Below are 17762 nucleotides of genomic sequence, written 5' to 3'. Positions count from 1 at the left end.
TGTTGTGGATTGGTACGAGAATAATTACGAAAAGGTATTTCTGATTCCCACCATTCCTGAGAAATATACTAAGTCGCTTGTTCTGGGTTGTCTATACATTGGGACCGCCGAGCTAAACCTCGGATAACGAATGGGACACTGATGCTGGCCGGATAAGGGGTTCTGGGTTCTGAGGTGAGTTTTTGGTACACCGCAATTCACTGAGGGCCTGGGTTCCTGCGCATAGTTCTGCGCATAAGCAGAACCCCTGCAACACCTCCACCGGCGCCGCTTCCTCCGGCACCGCAGCTGATGCTGGTCGTGTCCCCGGCCGGTGCCGACCCCGGCCTCCATCCTGAAGTGAAGCCAGATTGGGATTGCGTGAAGCCATATCCGGCGCAGAGAGAGGTTTATGTGCCCCTGTTCACTCCTGGGGCCCCTTTTCAGCCAGATTGGCAACCTGAGGATGAGGTGGAGGACTGGGAGGGGTCAGATGACCCTTTAGCTAATCGATGGGATCTGAGCAGGACTGGAGAGAGGAACTGGGGGATGCCAGTGATCTTGACGCATCTCCTGACCGTGGCATGTTGTCTCCTCCTACCATGGCTACGGAAGAGGGAGCGTCGTACGCAGTGGTGTGCGTGGGGCGGCTGTGGCCCTCAACATCGAGCTTCCTATGGTGGCGGTCAGGACTAACCTCCTGGCAGAGGTGCTTCAGCCGGCAGCGAGCTCTTCAGAGCCCCTGCTGCTGTTTAATGAGGCCCTCACCGATGTCCTTTTGGGCACGTGGTCCAGGCCCAACACGGGGGTATGGGGATGACCAATCTTTATCTATACTACCTAGCAACCTGATTGCTCGTTCTGCATGATTGTTTCAACGCCGGCTGGTCCGACCCGGCATACAGGGTTGAATTGGAAGACCTGGGACTTACACGGATTCAGGCAATGATGTATGGAGGCCCAGTGCCCATGACCCTTCCGACGGTGACTCAAGCGGTCCTGATGGCATAGCGCTCAGCCTCAAGCTACACCCACTGGGACAAAGAACTTATACAGCAAATACACCTCTGGCAGGGTTCCTGGCTGGGGGAAGTGGGGGCTCTGGAGGGCTTCAAGAAGTGGGACCTCATTGGAATCTCACAACTGGGAGTCGTGTGGGCGGGGGACCACCTACGTTCATTCCAAAACCTACAGACCCGCTACACCCTTCACCCTGATGGGTACAACGCTGCCAAAGTTCAGCCCAATGGAGGTGCAGATCACGATGGGAGACCTGGGGAAAAGGGGGGTATCGAGAATATACCGCTTCCTGACCAACATTAGTCCAACAACACTTGGCCACCTCAGACAGCGGTGGGAGGCATGGTTGGGCCCGCTGGACGACGAGGATTGGTGGGATGGCTTGATGACCCCCAAAACCATTACTACCTCTGCCAAGTTCCGCCTGGTCCAGCTGTACTACCTTCACTGTGCATACCTCACCCCTAGTCGCCTTTATTGGGCGGGCCTAAGATCCACCCCTTCTTGTACACGATGTGGGCTTGAACCTGCAGATTTTTATCACATGGTGTGGGCGTGTCCACATCTCACCCCATATTGGTATCGGAACTGATGGCTGTCCTGGGATGGGTGGTGCCGCTTAAAAACCCTTGAACTTACTCCTTGGCATCACGGATGGCCTGGACGGGAACAGGGCAGACAAGCTGTTTCTGGGCACTACCATTGTGGTGGCCAAACGGGACGCTGCCACATGGCTGAATCCTACCCCACCTAGCGTAACAAAATGGCGCAAAGGCGTAGACTAGTGCGCAGCACAGGTGAAGCCACTGTATGAGGCTAGGGGTTGTCGAACCAAGCACGGGAGGGTCTGGGGAAAGGGGTTGGACCAGCTTGAGTAACAGAGTTCCTCCCTCTCCCTTTGGGGGTTGAGTCTAAGCACGACCTTAGAGAGGAGTATGGGCCACAATGTGTGTTAGCGCTTATTTGGTGATGACAATCAATTAATGTACCGTACTAGAAATGCAATTATAGTGCTGTATTTTACTGTTCTAAAATTCAACAAAATTGGTTATAAAACAAAACCCAGCAATTTTATGATAATATAAAATAAAATCAATACATGCACTAAAACCCTATATTAAAACAATTTGGTACAGTAAAATGTATTGTAAATGTTGATATAATAGTAAAACAGTTAAAAACAATATACTTACCTTCAATATTTTGATCCACAATATTTTTGTAGTCACAATATTTTGACAACAATATTATGGTCAGATTATATTTTTGAGTCGATATTTATTTAGGTGGAATATCACCAGTTCACTAGCTGATCCTTCATCATCAAAACCATGAGGTCCCATGGAACCTTGCATGCAACTGAGGAGTGAAGAAATAGGCTTTGCCACCGCCCTCTTGACTAAACAGCTTAATACTAAACCATCAGACCTGCAAAGATCCGGGAGATCTGCCATATATTGCTGGTCACAGAAGCACTCTAACATAGACCACACATTCGGGTCCTGATAGTTTCATACTCTAAAATAATTATAACGAAGGACATCTAGGCAAATCTCCCTTCACATCGCATAATGACCATCACATGAAGGAGGAATATAACATAGTCTGTCAGGCAGACCACTGATTTTCCCTCACACGTTCTCTACATCTTTTATTTCTCCAGATCCATAAGATCTCAAAGTGGACAACCTCAGCCAGCATAGGAGATTAGAGAACATAAAAAAGCTAATCAGAGATTCCTGTGTACCACAAACTATAAAACAGCATTTACAAAACCAATACATCTCGCCTAGGTGAGAGCTATTGGTTATGTCAATGTCATGGCTAAAAGTTAGTGGTGTGGTGTGGTGTGGCGTAAAGTAAAGTGGCGTCGAGTGGATAGAGTGACATAGAGTCGAGTAATGTAGATTGGCATGGAGTGGAGTGGCGTAGAATAACGTAGAGTGGAGTGGTGTTAAGTAGAGGGACGTAGAGTACAGTGGAGTGGCATTGACTAGAGTGTAGTGGTTTAGGGCGGAGTGGCATAGAGTAGAGTGGCGTAGAGTAGATTAGGGAGACATAAAGTAGAACGGCGTAAGGTAGGGTGGAGTGGCATACAGTGGAGTGGCCTACAGTAAAGTGGAGTAGAGTAGAGTAGAGTAGCGCTGAGCAGCATAGAACAGAGTGGCATAGATTGGAATGGAGTGGGGTAGAGTGATGTGGCATATAGTAGTGTGTGTAGAGTGGAGTAGAGTGGTTTAGAGAGGTGTAAAGTGGAATGGAAGAGAGTGGGGTAGAGGGCGTAAAGTCGCATGAAGGAGATTGGAATAGCCTACAGCGGAGAAGTGTAAAGTAGAGTGTGTAGAGTATAGTGGCGTAGAGTACAGCAGTGTGGAGTGGCGTAGAGTGCCATAGTGTTATGTTGAATGGAGTTGAATAGAGTGGTGCAGGGTGGTGTGGAGTGGCTAAGATGAATGGAGTGGCATAGAGCAGAATGTCGCATAGTAGAGTGGCATAGAGTGGGGCGGTGTAGAGTGGTTTAGATTGTAGTGGATGGCATAGAGTGGCGTACAGTGTAGGGGCCTAAAGTACAGTGGCTTAAAGTGAAGTGGTGTAGAGTGTTGCAGCTTGGCATTATGTGTGGTATGGAGTGGAGTATGTAGGAAGGTGGAATCTGACTATATTGTTGCCCCCACTTTTTTTTCCTGGTGTTTGAATGTTTTTTGACTAGTCTGGCTGGGATCCTGCTATCCAGGACCCCAGCCTATCTGCTTACTCCCTTAAACAACTTGGTGTGCATATTAGATGCACTAGTGATTGGATACTGTGGTACCTTATGAGCCCCTAGTATATGGCACCTTGGGTACCTAGGGCATTGGTACTTCACAGACCTACCAGGGGCTGCAGCATGTATTATGCCACCCCTGGGAAGCATTCTCAATCTGACACCACAGGCCTCCTACTGCAGCCTGTGTGAGGTAGTGTTAGCACTCCTCACTGAGGTATAGGTTCCAATATCTCACCATACACACACATATAAACCTATCAGTCACCCCTCTTGCAGGCCCTAACAATCCTGAGGGCAGGGTGCTTGGTTTACTATGTGAGGGGGTGCTTCTGCATGAGCAGGACCCCTCTGCAGCTGGCAGAGTCTATTCTCTGCTGCTGTTTGTGGATGCGGTTAAACCATATACTCTTAAGTGCATTATAACCTCGCGGTAAATGCTAACTTTTGAATGACTGCATCAAAACATGTCGTGTTTGGTGTCAAACAACTTGGAATCATACCCCCACACCAGTAACTGGTGTGGGAGTATGATCCCACCCTTCTAGAGGCGACGACGTGTACCCACTGTACTAAACGGTAGAAATCTTCTAGAGCCCTGGCATCACAAAATGGATGCCACCAGCACAGACACTGGGCTGCCCTCCTGTTGCTGACCGAAACTCACAGTGGAGGAAGCCCAACAAAGGATATCCTGTCACAGGGAGGTGTCACCACCTCCCAGACAGGATTTAGTGTATTGGAGCTGGGTGGGTCCACTCTTAGAGTGCTTTGAAGTCCTGCACTGGGGGAGCAGTAGGCTCCTCTGTGCATATGCCAGCTCAAACCCCTGCTCTGGCGTGAAACTGGACAAAGGGAAGTGGGTGTAACCACCCACTACCCTGACCCTCCTAGAGGAGAGGTCATAGAGCTAGTCCCTTCTCTATCTTCACTATAAGATACCAAGCCTTGCCAATGCAATTCAGATTAACCCTGGACGACGCTCTACAAGGAAGAATCCTGGCCCTTCGACGTTCCACTATCTCTGGAAGACTGAAGAATCTCCCTTGGAGTCAAGGAGTGACTCCCCTGCTTGGCAGGCACCAGTAACTTTGATCAACGGTTGCAAACTTCACCGCTCCCGCAGGAGTCCGAAGTCCCTGCATCCCCTGAAGCAGATTTCCTGACCTCTCGACGGCCATTTTGAGTCCCCAGCGAAGCTGTGGCATCTGGACCCCACGAGTGACGAGGAACAGCAATACCAGGGAACCGTGCACTGATTTCGAGTGCAAACCCTAAACAACGTTCTACGAACTTGTGCTTTGGACCATCTGTAGTCCAAGTCCCTAGCAGGTCTGGTACCGAAAATCAGCAGCCTACCTCGTCCCGAGTGACCGTGGGCTCCTGTGGAACTTTTCCTGCAAAGGCGTCTTTGCGGTTGCTTGCCCATTGGCTAGTGACTCACCCGAAGACTTTCTCATCAACTTCAAGGGCTCTCCTGGTTGCTCCAGGCCTGCCCTCACTTACCCTCTCTGGGTAAGTCCATCAGACCTTGCTGGTCTGCATCATCTTCAATCTTCACTCCACACGAGACTTGCAGTTGCCAAGGTTTGTTGGCTGCAATCCGGTTGCCGACACCGTCATCAGCTGCAGACATCATGGTACCCTCCGAATCCAGCTGCTGGTCATCGTCGATCTCTCCTGGACCTCGTGAACGAAGAGACAAATCACCATCGACGACCTGAAACGACGCGACATCAGTGGTCATCCATCCTGCTGGCCACCGGTCACTGGCAAGTGACTTTGAACACTGTCCCCTCAATTTTCAGGTCCTCTTCAACTCCAATCCATCTTCGGATTCCAGAGGACACCTCTCCAGTCGTCACAGGCAGCAAGTCTTCAGTGATCTCCATTGAAAACAGCATCGCGACCCGACACCAAAAGACACATATGCACCCGGCTTCCGTGGGTGAGGTAACTCGTGCACTCCGGTGCCCAAGTGTGTGTTGACCCTCGAAATACTTACCCTGTTAGTGGCTTGCTTGTTGACTTCTCCGAAGTGCCCTAAAACTTTAAATTACAAACCGCGACTTGTGCCATTGAAACCAATAGGAATCCCGCGGCTGTGTGTAGACACTGCACGCGTCTCCCGTGGGCTGATTACTTACCTGCTAACACTGCAGAAGTGAAGCACCAGCGATTCCCAAGGCCCTAGGCGTTTTCATTTTGCAAGTCGCATTTGTTAAACCATTTTCTTAGTATATGGTCTGGTACGCCCCTAGGGCTACAGCCATATTTGTGCTTAATTTATTGAGAAATGTTGACATTTGAATGTGTATCTGGGTTCTAATCTCATAAAGAGATTAGTAGAGTGTATATAAGAATAAATACATATATATTTGATATATATACACCTGTGTAGTGTCCTTTTCATTTGGTAATTCAAGAGATTATAAGGTAAAACAAGCTGCTTTACATTCCTCAGAGACTTAGCCTGAAGGCTGCTCTCCACAGCTACCACTAGGATAGCTTTCTTTAAAAGGTTGTCTTAAACCTATCTACCATAAGAGTCGAATTGGACTGGTGCAAGGTGGCCACTATAACTAGTGACCAGCATATGCCAGGCCAACTTCTCAAAGTGTAGAGTAGTGGTGTATAAGGGAATAGAGGGGAGTTGCGTTGAGTGGCATAGAGTGGAGTGGCATAGAGTAGAGTGGCGTAGAGTAGAGTGGATTACAGTAGTGTGGCCTAGAGTAGAGTGGCATGGCATAGAGTGGCATTGTGTGGAGTGGAGTATATAGCATAGAGTAGAGTGGCAAATAATATGGTGTCGTAGAGTGGAATGGAGTGGCGTAGAATAGTGGCATAGAGTTGAGTGTCTTAGAATGGAGTGGTGTAAAGTAGACTGGCATAGAGTAGTACAATTGTACAATTGTGAGTGTAAGTAACAAAAGTGTCGATAGAAACGACAGGGTAAAAGCCACAAAAATAAGAACCTGGACTCATCTTAAAATTTAAAATTGCTGGAAAGACGTTCAAATGGTTCACTGACAAAATATCGACGAACAGAATATCGAGGTACCAAAATAGCGACGCAAGAATATCGAAGTCAAGAATATCGACATCCTATCTACATCATGGTAAGTACAAAAATATCGAGGGGAAAAAACATACCGATGTCAAAAATGTAGTTGCAAAAAATATCGTTTTTTAAGGGGCCGATTCCGATCTCAGTCGGAAGGGCACCGAATCGGGTTCGGCCGTAGCGGATGCGATCCCGATGCTTATTTTCCGACCGAGCCGTACACGGTTCCGGACGACGAAGTACGATGCGAAGATGCGCGAAATCTCTGACCGACTCTTTCCCGGCTCCGACGCGATCCGTCCGACTCGGTCGCACACAAACTGGCGAGCGCAATGGAGATGATTCTCGACCAAACGAGTACGATGCTTGAATCGGACAGCTCGACCGAGTCAGCGCGTCCGGCTCGCAAAAGCTCCCGGAGTCGGACTTCAGGGGTCCGCGTCAGACCCCCCCAACACCTGCAGCCGTACGACTCGCACACAGGAGGAGACCCATGGGTCTCCCCCACACAGGCATGTATGGCGCGGATGGCACGGACGCGTACCCACTGTAGGGGGTGCACTTGTTAGAGACGTACCCATTCAGTCAATGGGAGCGCTTGTACGCATCGTACAACTGGCTCCCGTTGACTTTTATGGGAGTCCGACCGAACCGAGTCCGACAGCATACGTGCACATCGTACTCGCTCGGTCGGACTGCAGGGGTCCGGCTCAGTCGGAAAACGCTCCGAAACCGACTCGGTTGGAGTGATTTCCGATCCGGATCGGAATCGGCACCTAAATGTTAAAAAAATAATGTAAAATAAAGTAAATATATATAAAAATTACTATTCCCACTCCAAAGAGTGCAACACTAGGGAAAGTGTTGGATAGCTTAGGGGTAAAAATTATTATTCCCACTCCAGTGAGTTGAACTGTAGGGAAAGCGTTGGCTAGCGTAGGGGTAAAAATAAATATTTCCACTCCAAAGAGTGCAACAGTAGGGAAAGTGTTGGATAGCGTAGGCTTAAAATTACTATTCACACTCCAGTGAGTGCAACAGTAGGGAAAGTGTTGGATAGCGTAGGGGTAAAAATTACTATTCCCACTCCAAAGAGTACAACAGACGGGGAGAAGGCGAAGAGCGATGATGCTTCTTCACCTTCTTCTTGTGCCTCGACTTACCCGAGGAGTGCGAAGACTTTGATGACGAGTGGTGATGGCTCTGGGACAGGTCCCGAGACCTTCCTCTCGAACTGGACCTTGAGCAGCACAAAGCCGACTGCCGTGCCTCCAGAAGCTTTCGGGACCGCTCCTGCAAAGACTTCGGGTTCATGGCCCAACAGTCTGAGCACGACTTCGGGTCGTGGTCGCGCTCCAGAGGCACACAAGGTGCGGATTCTTAACAGACATCAGCTTGTGACAGGAGTCACAAGGCTTGAAGCCGGTGAGGAAATTTGATTACGGCTCCATCTTGCGTATTGACACCATTGTGATGTTGCCCTCACTCAGGCACCGACGACCTTCGTAGCGTTTCTTCGTACTCTGAACTGTAACATGTTAAATGACCTTTTTCTTTTTCCTCTGAGCAAGGTACATTCTGGGACCCGGCTCGAAGCAACTAATTTCCGTGATAACCATCTATTGACCCTTGGTGATCCTTCTCTGCCTTCCCTTTGTTTTACGAATCACCACCTGCATCATGCAAACACGTCCTGTTGTAAAATTAATTAAACTTAGGAATGCTCATGCCACCTGGCCTATAGGGTCAGGTAGAGAACACGACCCTAGGGAAGGAATTTCTATTACCTGTTATCCTGTATCTTGTAAAAGGAATGTTTGCTAGTGGATGACATGTTTTTTTTTGCAAATTGAGGGCGTTGTTGCTTTAGGGGATTTAAGCGCTATAAAGGACTGTGAGCCACGGATTGAAGTGGCAGTCTCCTGAGAACCTACTACTGATGTACTTCTAGGACAACTGTACCAGGCTGCAGCTAATAAATTGAAGTTCCTATGCCAACAGAGTGTTCCGTGTCTCTGTACAATTAAGCAGGCGAACTCAGAAGATTTCAGGCGTACCCTGCGCCGCCAGGCCTAATACAGGTTGGTTCTTCAAATGGTGCCCTCTGTGAGGCGGCTTCAGAGGTAGCGGTTTTGCCTGAAGGTCGTGAGGAACCCCGCAAGAAAATTCTGGAGGAATCGCGAACCACGTCAAGCGACCCCTGTATGTCAAAGTGTTCCGAAGGTCTTTTTCAGCGCGGTTTCTCCTTAGTTAAGTATTGGTGGGTAGCTCCCACAATTTTGTTTGATATGGGTCTTTAATTCGGCTATTGCAAAAGCCGAAGCCGAGGGGTGAGTACATTTGTGCTGTGTTATTTGATTTAACCCCTTGATGTTTGTGAACAGTCCAGTAAAATAGCGATGCCTGGTCTGAGTAAGTTTAGAAAGGTTTGTTGTTTTGGTTGTGAAAGGGATTCCCGGCTGGAGGACTATTGTCCAATTCCTCCGGTTGGAACTATGTGAATTAAATTAGCCGGCTCCCTTGAGGGAATACCTAAATAGGTTTAGGTATAAAAACATATTTCTTCCTTGGTCATTCTGTATCCCCAGGGAATTAAAATATGGACATAATACATACAAGGATCCTTTGTTCTGCGCAATCTTATGAATGGAGTGTATTTTGGCTTCTTGGACATATAGCAGTCTGTTGGGCTGGTTTTTTTTTGCAGTCTTTTGGAACACTATTAAGAAGCGTTTTTTGTAAATATGACTTGCAACTAGTATTTACAAATGGTTTGGTTTAAGTACAGCCTGTGGGCTGTCCTTTGTTTCTGTCCTAAGTGTTGATCTGTGGGTTATATATATGTGTCCTGAGTGTTTGACCCCTTTCTGTTTATGTCTGAAATGAGCTCAATGTGTGTTTGTGGTTTTTCTTGATGTTTTCAGTCTGTTAAGCAAAATGTCAGTTAATTAATATTAAGTAGAAATTAAATAAAAATCCAGAAATTAACCATGTGATATGCTAAATAGCTATATGTTGCTATATAATTTATAGAGTAAGCAACTATGCACATGTACAAACTGTTAAATGCTTAAAAAAAATAAAAATAAAAATTCACATTCACTAGGAATACAATGGCCTCAAAAACGAAATTGTTTGTTTTGTAGAAAAATAAACTTATAGTATTTTTTACTTACATACATTGTATTACATATTAACAGGCAAACACTTCAGCTGAAGTAAATTTTTGCTGAACTCAAACGCAACACGCATTGATATGTCTTCGTTTGAAAAAAAAAACTGCCACGTGCTCATGTTACAACACTGAGAGACAAGCTTTTATTGTCGCTAAGCAAGCCGCTCTAATAGACAGGAATGTTTACTCAGCCAGGACTTCGCCCTCAGTTGAACACGGGTGAAACTTTGCATTTCAAAATGTTGTTTTTAAAAAAAAAGGGTTCCAAAACTAAGTTTCATTATTTTGTATTACAGGAAGACATTTCAATTAAGGGTGTCCTCTCTTTAAGCATTTTTATAAGTTGTGTTGTACTTCATAATGAGGACATTTGTATATGGAATTTCACTTGGCGCAGGCTTTAAAAAACTCATTTTTTTTTAAAGGATTTGCAAGAGATATGTCTAATATCCAATATCTGCAATCTGTAAGAACATTCTGAGGATGATTAATATGTAGCACAATTATAGGATATTTATTTTTAAGTGCCCCACATATCAAAGTCGAAATTGGGTAAAATAGACTATTTAACAGCATTCTTGCCCTTTACAATGGCTTTAAAGTGCCTTAAGGCTTCAGTAAAGGCATATATTTAGGTATAATACAAATTTGCAGGTTGTTCCCATTTGGGGTTGCTTTTAATGTCTCAGTGAGCCAATGTGCCCAGTGCAGAGGTTTGAGTTTAAAATCAAGATTGAAGGTTCTAACTCTAGCTAGACCTACTGAGACGTTCATCCTTTTAAGGTTGATGAACTAAGTACCGTTGCATAGGGTAGTAACAAACATTTGTTCTAAAGCTAGTATGTTATGTTATTATGTTCTGTGAGTTATTCACAGTAAAAGTTTTAATAATTTAAGAATAGAAATAAATTGTAGCCCCTAAAAGAAGTAATATATATAACGTGTTTTTTAAAAGGGTTAATTATTGCAGGTTAGGAAGAGTTAGGAAGGTTTTTTTTTTTTTTTGTCTATGACAGCTTCAGGGTGAGGAGAGAAACAGGGCTAAAGAGCGCAGAATGCGATGCAGAAATTGAAGGCAGATTTTGACCTTGAAACCTGTAAGGTGGGGGCTAGAAATAGGAGCGAGTAAACCAGGAGGTGAAATCACTGCTTAGAAAGCTTCTCTGACATGAAAATGTGTAATGCTTGCAGCAGGAGAGCCTTGGAAAGTGGTGGGGGCCAGGAGTGCTCGCAGTGGCTGGTTCCGCGCTGAGGTGCTATTTTTAGCTTTTCTGATAAGATAGGACAGCCGAGAATCGTTACGGAGTCCTGTCTGTTCCCATATTGTTCAAGACAAAATAAAAAAAAAGGGGTGCTGAGAAAAGAATGATACATTGGTATTTCTGCTTTTGAAAAATAATGTCCACGTAGTTGCCTTCATTTAACAAATGTGGCATTATCCTCAGACAAAAAGTAAGATGAAGCTCTTTCTTAGAGTTTTGTGGGCTACATGCCTAGGTAAAAACGATCAGCAAATTAAGATTCATTTTTCACAGGAGGAATTGTGGCGCAAGAGAACACAGAGTGTCTGTGAAAATGTTTTCCTTTTAGACAGTTAAAATTAAGGTGGCTTAACATGCTTACATGTTTTAGTCATTGCAAAGTTGACAAGATGGTTACAGTTAAGTACCACTAGGTTTGTATTTTTTATTTTTTGTGTTTTGTTAATGTGTGTTATGTTTTGTCTCCTGATTAAAAGTTATAGTTGATATTTTTGTGTGTTATGTGAAGTGTTTTTCTTTTGTGTGTTGTGTATTTTTTTTGCTTCTGTCCAAAGATCATTCATGGATTGTTCTGGGTGGTTCGAGGGCTGACAAGACTACAGTTGGACACGTGAGTTGGTTTGACGAAGATGTCAGTTGTGAAGGAATAATGGTGAAATGAGCGCCCTGAATGACTATAGGCAGGAAATCAGGGTGAGAGAAGACTAGAAAGGACTGAGAATGTTACAGTAGGTGAAGAGGAGTAGTGAAAAAGCAGGGGTTAACAGTCAACGAAACAGCGATGGTCCATATCATGAGGTGGTGGAACGAGTGTTCCATATGTCCCTGTGGGACCTAATCAATGTGCAAATTGCAAAAAGGAGGGTGCTGTCAGCTGTGTGTTGAAACAGATGTGTTTTTGCATAACTTCTTTGGAAAGAAATGTTTGTGTTTATTTTTGTGCATTTTGTCTTTCTATGAATTGTTCCTGCTGATCCTGTGTGTCAGAAGCGACACAGTCAGTTGTTTTGACAGCCGGTCACCACTTTGGTTACCTGCTGTCAAAAGAAAAGAGTAAGGAAATTGAATATTATTTTTGAGCCTGACAAATTAAGCAGGCCAGAATATTGTTGAGTTGCAGGTTCATTGTGCATAAAGTGCATGACATCGTGTTGTGCGTCACCGTTCATTTACATATAATATTGAAATTTTGTCTATGCTTTCTGTGCTTGGTATACAGCAAGTATACCTGATGGCTTGGCATGTGTGTCTTTATTTTATGCATGTTTTTTTGGTTTTGCGATGTGTTTACGCTTTTGCTTTTTATACTGTTACAAGCTCCCCTGTGTTGTGAGGGGATGGTCATGACGATGCCCATCGCTACGCAACAGTTAGTTGGACTTGTTCTGTTTACTAAACTTCACAGATATGATATTTCATGCTGTGAATATGACAGACAACACTTCACCAGTGCATGTCTATTTGGCTATAATGGTATTGAAAAACAAAATAAACAAAGAGATATACAGGATTAAAAGTGTGTCACCTGCAGTTTGTCATGTTACTGCTCCTTCCTTTAAGGGACGAGCAGCCTAGATTGATGTTCCCTGATTAGACCCTAAGGATGAACTATAAATCTGTGGCTCTTGCTAAAGGTGACCTAACTTTCCTTATGATATTTCACTTCCACATGTAGTCATAAGAGACACCAAGAGTTTCTTATTTGCTGTCCTGAGTAGCAGGATTGTGATTTTAAGTGGGTATGGTGCCCCCTCCGGACAGGTGACTAGGGAAAGGAAAAATTGTAGATCAGACACCAGAGACCTGAGAATTATTAGACTAGGGTGACAGGTATTCTCAGTGATCATGAGGAGATATTGTTTAGCCTGTGTATTGCATGGTGTACTTGCTGCACAATTATTAAAGGGAGGTATCTGCATGCCCCTGATAATTTGTATCATGCGTTTCCCCTTTTGAGGTGTTCTAGATAAGGAATGTAGGAACACACAGATGTAGTAATTTAAGAGATGTTTATCTCATTAGAAAATCATGAAATGAATATTTGTAAATCCATAAGGGGCTGGCCTATCTGTAAAACTGGTGCCACTATGAACCACGTCCAGTTTTACTAATCATACCAGAATGTTTAATTGATTGGTTATTGAATTTGCCTTTTGGATTCCCCTCCTTTATATCTGTCCTACCTCATGAGCACTTCCTTTTTTCACACTCCCCTTGGAGCAACCTCTTTCTCTATTAGGAGCATTTAATATGGTGATCTGTTCTAAAAGTCTCTTAGTTTTCTCTGGTCTGTATCATACCCCTGTTCTCCTCAGGTTTTGAGCCGATCATGCATCTAAACTGACACATTTTCACTCTGACTCCTGCAGTCCCGCATTTTGGTGGGTCAGCACTGATTACAGCTCAGGCTACTGCTGCCATACCTTTTTGATGGTGCACTGTTCACACACATGTTGTGACTGATAAAGGAGAGACTGCAACATGGTCAATCTCCTTGTGGCTTAATTATATTGAGATTGGATACAGACTGTCATGTAGCAGATCCTATAGGCTGGCACACTGTGTGTTTGAGTGTTGGTATGAGTTACTGTGATACGTTTGGCTAGCTGTCACTCTTAGGGTCTTGAGATGATCAGTGCTGCCTTCTTTAATAGGCACCTACTCGGAAATTGATTCTGGGCTTAACTTCACCTCAGAGAGCTACTTTGAAGGTACTGGCGAGCTACCAGTGGCTCCCGAGCTACTCGTTGGAGACCCCTGGACTAGAAGTACTGCCTTTGCCTTTGCATCTTATGAGAGTGACAGTGCATTCTAAACCAGAGTTGTCCCATGGCTTCTGGCCACTCCCTTGAAGATTGCAGGCCACCTGCCTGCAGTCCTATTGTTAAATACAATGAACTGTTTTTATACTAAACTGAAGGAAACTAACAACTGTGTCACATTCCCTACGTCACTAGATTCTGCGGGAATTAAGTCATAATAACCTGCAGAACACTGATTTAAGCCTAATTCCCATCAGTGACAGCTACAGATGAAAGACGGACGTCTTGGCCCTACAGTCCCAGCACCCAGAAAGTAGCAAGGCTGGACAGCGATCGCCAGCGCGCCATCAATGGTATCTCCAAAGCATTGTTCTTGCTCCATCAGACGGCACAAAACCAGAGTTTCAGTGTAAAAGAGCGAAAGAGAAGGATCCCTGTTGTTGATGGCAGGGCTGGTTTGAGGCTTCAGTTTTCTACCTGTCATGTGCTGGTAACCTCTGACAGTGTGCAGTCCCTTGAGCCCCTTGGCCTGAGTTTTGGCCACCCCCCCTCTCTTTTCTTTGCTCCAACGGAAGGGCAGTGCACCGGAGGATCTAAGGCATTACATGATGAAAGGAAAATTAAATGAAAGAGCAGCCCAAACATCCTCTGACACTGAATAGTGAGTGTTGGAGCCTGAAAGTGTTGCTGAACATGAAAGTCTGTTGCTCTTTCCGATTAATAGTACTTGGGTCTGCACGAGATGATCTGTGCCCATGACCAACGAAGAGCACAATATCTGTAGTGCCTGCCGCAGAGGAAATATATTGGTGCACTGCCTTGAGACATTGAGACTTTCGAGAGAGCTGTGAGTGTTTGCCAGGAGGGCACTCCAACGGATACTGAGAAGCACTATTTTCATGGCAGGCCTGAATGAAGAGGCCCAATGCGGAAGAAAACAACAGAAGCAGATTTGATGGACGATAGAAGCCTACCAGAGAGGCTTAGAATGGACTTTGGCATAGTTATGGTTGCACAAGCGGTTCCTGTGCAATTGCATTGAATGGGTGTTAGGAGACTGATTCTTATTGTTTTGCTGGTATTGTTTTCTATCCTCTGTTGAAGAGTATCCCCATTTCACCTGAGAGCATTGATAAGGATCGCCACTGTTTCACCTGAGTATACAATAGTCACTGAAATGCATAAGAGCCCTATAAAGGTCCGCTAAATAATTTTAGAATTTGGTTTTGCCTAGGGTTGTGAAAAAATGATAACCCTGTTTGTAATAATGGTCATTACTTTCTTCTGCTATCTGAATGTTAATTATGACTCGGTGCTTTGTTCTCTTTGTATCCCTGTTGATAGCTTACATATACCTGCTTAAATGAAATGTGTAGAATGGAAAATGCTCACCTAGCAATGAATTAGGATTTGCCTGAGTAATGGCAAAAGGAGGGTCTGAGGAATTTTGATTACAGCTCCATCTTGCGTATTGACACCATTGTGATGTTGCCCTCACTCAGGCACCGACGACCTTCGTAGCGTTTCTTCTTACTCTGAACTGTAACAGGTGAAATGACCTTTTTCCTTTTCCTCTGAGCAAGCTACATTCTGGGACCTGGCTCGAAGCAACTAATTTCCGTGATAACCATCTATTGACCCTTGGTGATCCTTCTCTGCCTTCCCTTTGTTTTACGAATCACCACCTGCATCACGCAAACACGTCCTGTTGTAAAATTAATTAAACTTAGGAATGCTCATGCCACCTGGCCTATAGGGTCAGGTAGAGAACACAACACTAGGGAAGGAATTTCTATTACCTGTTATCCTGTATCTTGTAAAAGGAGTGTTTGCTAGTGGATGACATGTTTTTTTTTGCACATTGAGGGCGTTGTTGCTTTAGGGGATTAAAGCGCTATAAAAGACTGTGAGCCACGGATTGAAGTGGCAGTCTCCTGAGAACCTACCACTGATGTACTTCTAGGACAACTGTACCAGGCTGCAGCTAATAAATTGAAGTTCCTATGCCAACAGGCATTACAATTAAGCAGGCGAACTCAGAAGATTTCAGGCGTACCCTGCGCCGCCAGGCCTAATGCAGGCTGGTTCTTCACCGGTATGACGATGGGACATCCCTACGTGCATCAGGAGTCGAAGGACTCAAAAAAGATGTCAATAAAGCTATGGTGAGTCGGCTGCCGAACAAGGCAAGAGGGGTCACCAGGAGCAGGATGGTATGTGTGAGCAATAATGCGGTCCGCCAGCACATCTGACGCAGGTTTTGCCAATGCCCCCCAAAAAATGTAAGTTAGGGCCTCACAAAAAGGAAGCACCGGCTCAACCCCCGACTGGCCGGGATGAAGGACCTCAATAAGAGGATCTGTAGCCTTTTCCACAGTAGGCAGAGTGAGATGCAAAACATCAGCCACTCTACTCAACCTCTTCCAAAAAGGAATTAGCTTCTGAGGTGATGCCAGGAGGTGACAAATGAGAGGAAACAGGGGACAAACCTAGCCCTTCTGGGCACTGGGTCCAAGACCAGCACAGGGATTCCTGTGGATAGGATGATTACCAGAAGCCACCTCCCACCCCGGGCAACCAACTTTTCCTCTCCCAACACCCTACCCCCAAGAGCTTGGTGGTCCAAGCCTCAACATCAATAGGCGTGTTCCCTACTGCTCCCCCAGATAGGGAATCCAAGAAGGTGGACCATCTTGGGAAGAAGATGTTTTCTTCCGCCAGCTTAGGACTGCGCCGGTGAACACTGCATGCCTCATAGGGTGTAACACACACTCTGTGTAGGACACAGTTGCGCAAGTACTGCCACAGTGCCCGGAGGAGGCCCGGGCCATGCTCACCCACGCTGTCACAGAGGGTACAGATGCCAAAAAGTTCCCCTTCTGGTGTGGGCTGGATAACGCTGACTCGCTGGGTAGATCAATTTCAACGTCAGTAGCCCTGAGGCGCTACACCTAGCTGAGATCCACTGGTTTCTCTGGCGATGTTCAATCAATCCTTTTGGACATGCCCTTTGATGGCCATCGCCTGTTTGGCGACACGGCGGACAAAGCGCGCAAGCGTTTCAAGGACTCTAGAGCTACGGCCAGATCCTTGGGCCTCGCTTCCACCTCTCGTCCCATGCAGTCTGCCTTTTGCCCCTTTCGTGGCTGCAAAATAGGTGCCCCACCACGCTCCACCCAGAGCCACAGGCCTGCGCAAGCTACCCAGCCTCTGCACGGCCGGGGATGTGGGACCCAACATCATGGGTCTGGAGGCCAGCGGGCGGGCCAGTCCACCAATGCCCCCCCTGCAGCAGCCTCCAAACTTACCTAGTCCATATTTTCAGGGCCACCACTTGACAGTGGGTGGCAGAATCCGCCATTACCTCCCCTCCCCTGGTGCAACATCACGTTGGACAGGTGTGTTTTGTAGAAAGTCCAAAGGGGCTACTTCCTCCCCTTTGAGACTACCCCTCCATCCATGCCACCTACACTCAAGCGCATGTCGAAGGATCATTTGGCCCTTCTCCGCCAGGAAGTTACGGCTCTCTTGGCCAAGGTAGCTATAGAACGCATCCCTGTGCCAGAAGTAGGTCGTGGTTGCTCCTCCCTCTACTTCCTGGTGCCCAAGAAGGACAAAGGCCTGCGTCCTATCTTAGACCTCAGGGACGTCAATGCTTCCTCCTGAAGGAGAAGTCAAGATGTTAACTTTGGCTCAGGTCTTGTCTTCCCTCGACCTTGGAGACTGGATGGTAGGG

Source organism: Triturus cristatus, chromosome 7 (genome assembly GCF_964204655.1).
Source record: "Triturus cristatus chromosome 7, aTriCri1.1, whole genome shotgun sequence".
Taxonomy (NCBI): Eukaryota; Metazoa; Chordata; class Amphibia; order Caudata; family Salamandridae; genus Triturus; species Triturus cristatus.
The sequence above is the reverse complement of the archived record's forward strand: the minus strand, read 5'-3'. Positions refer to the sequence as shown.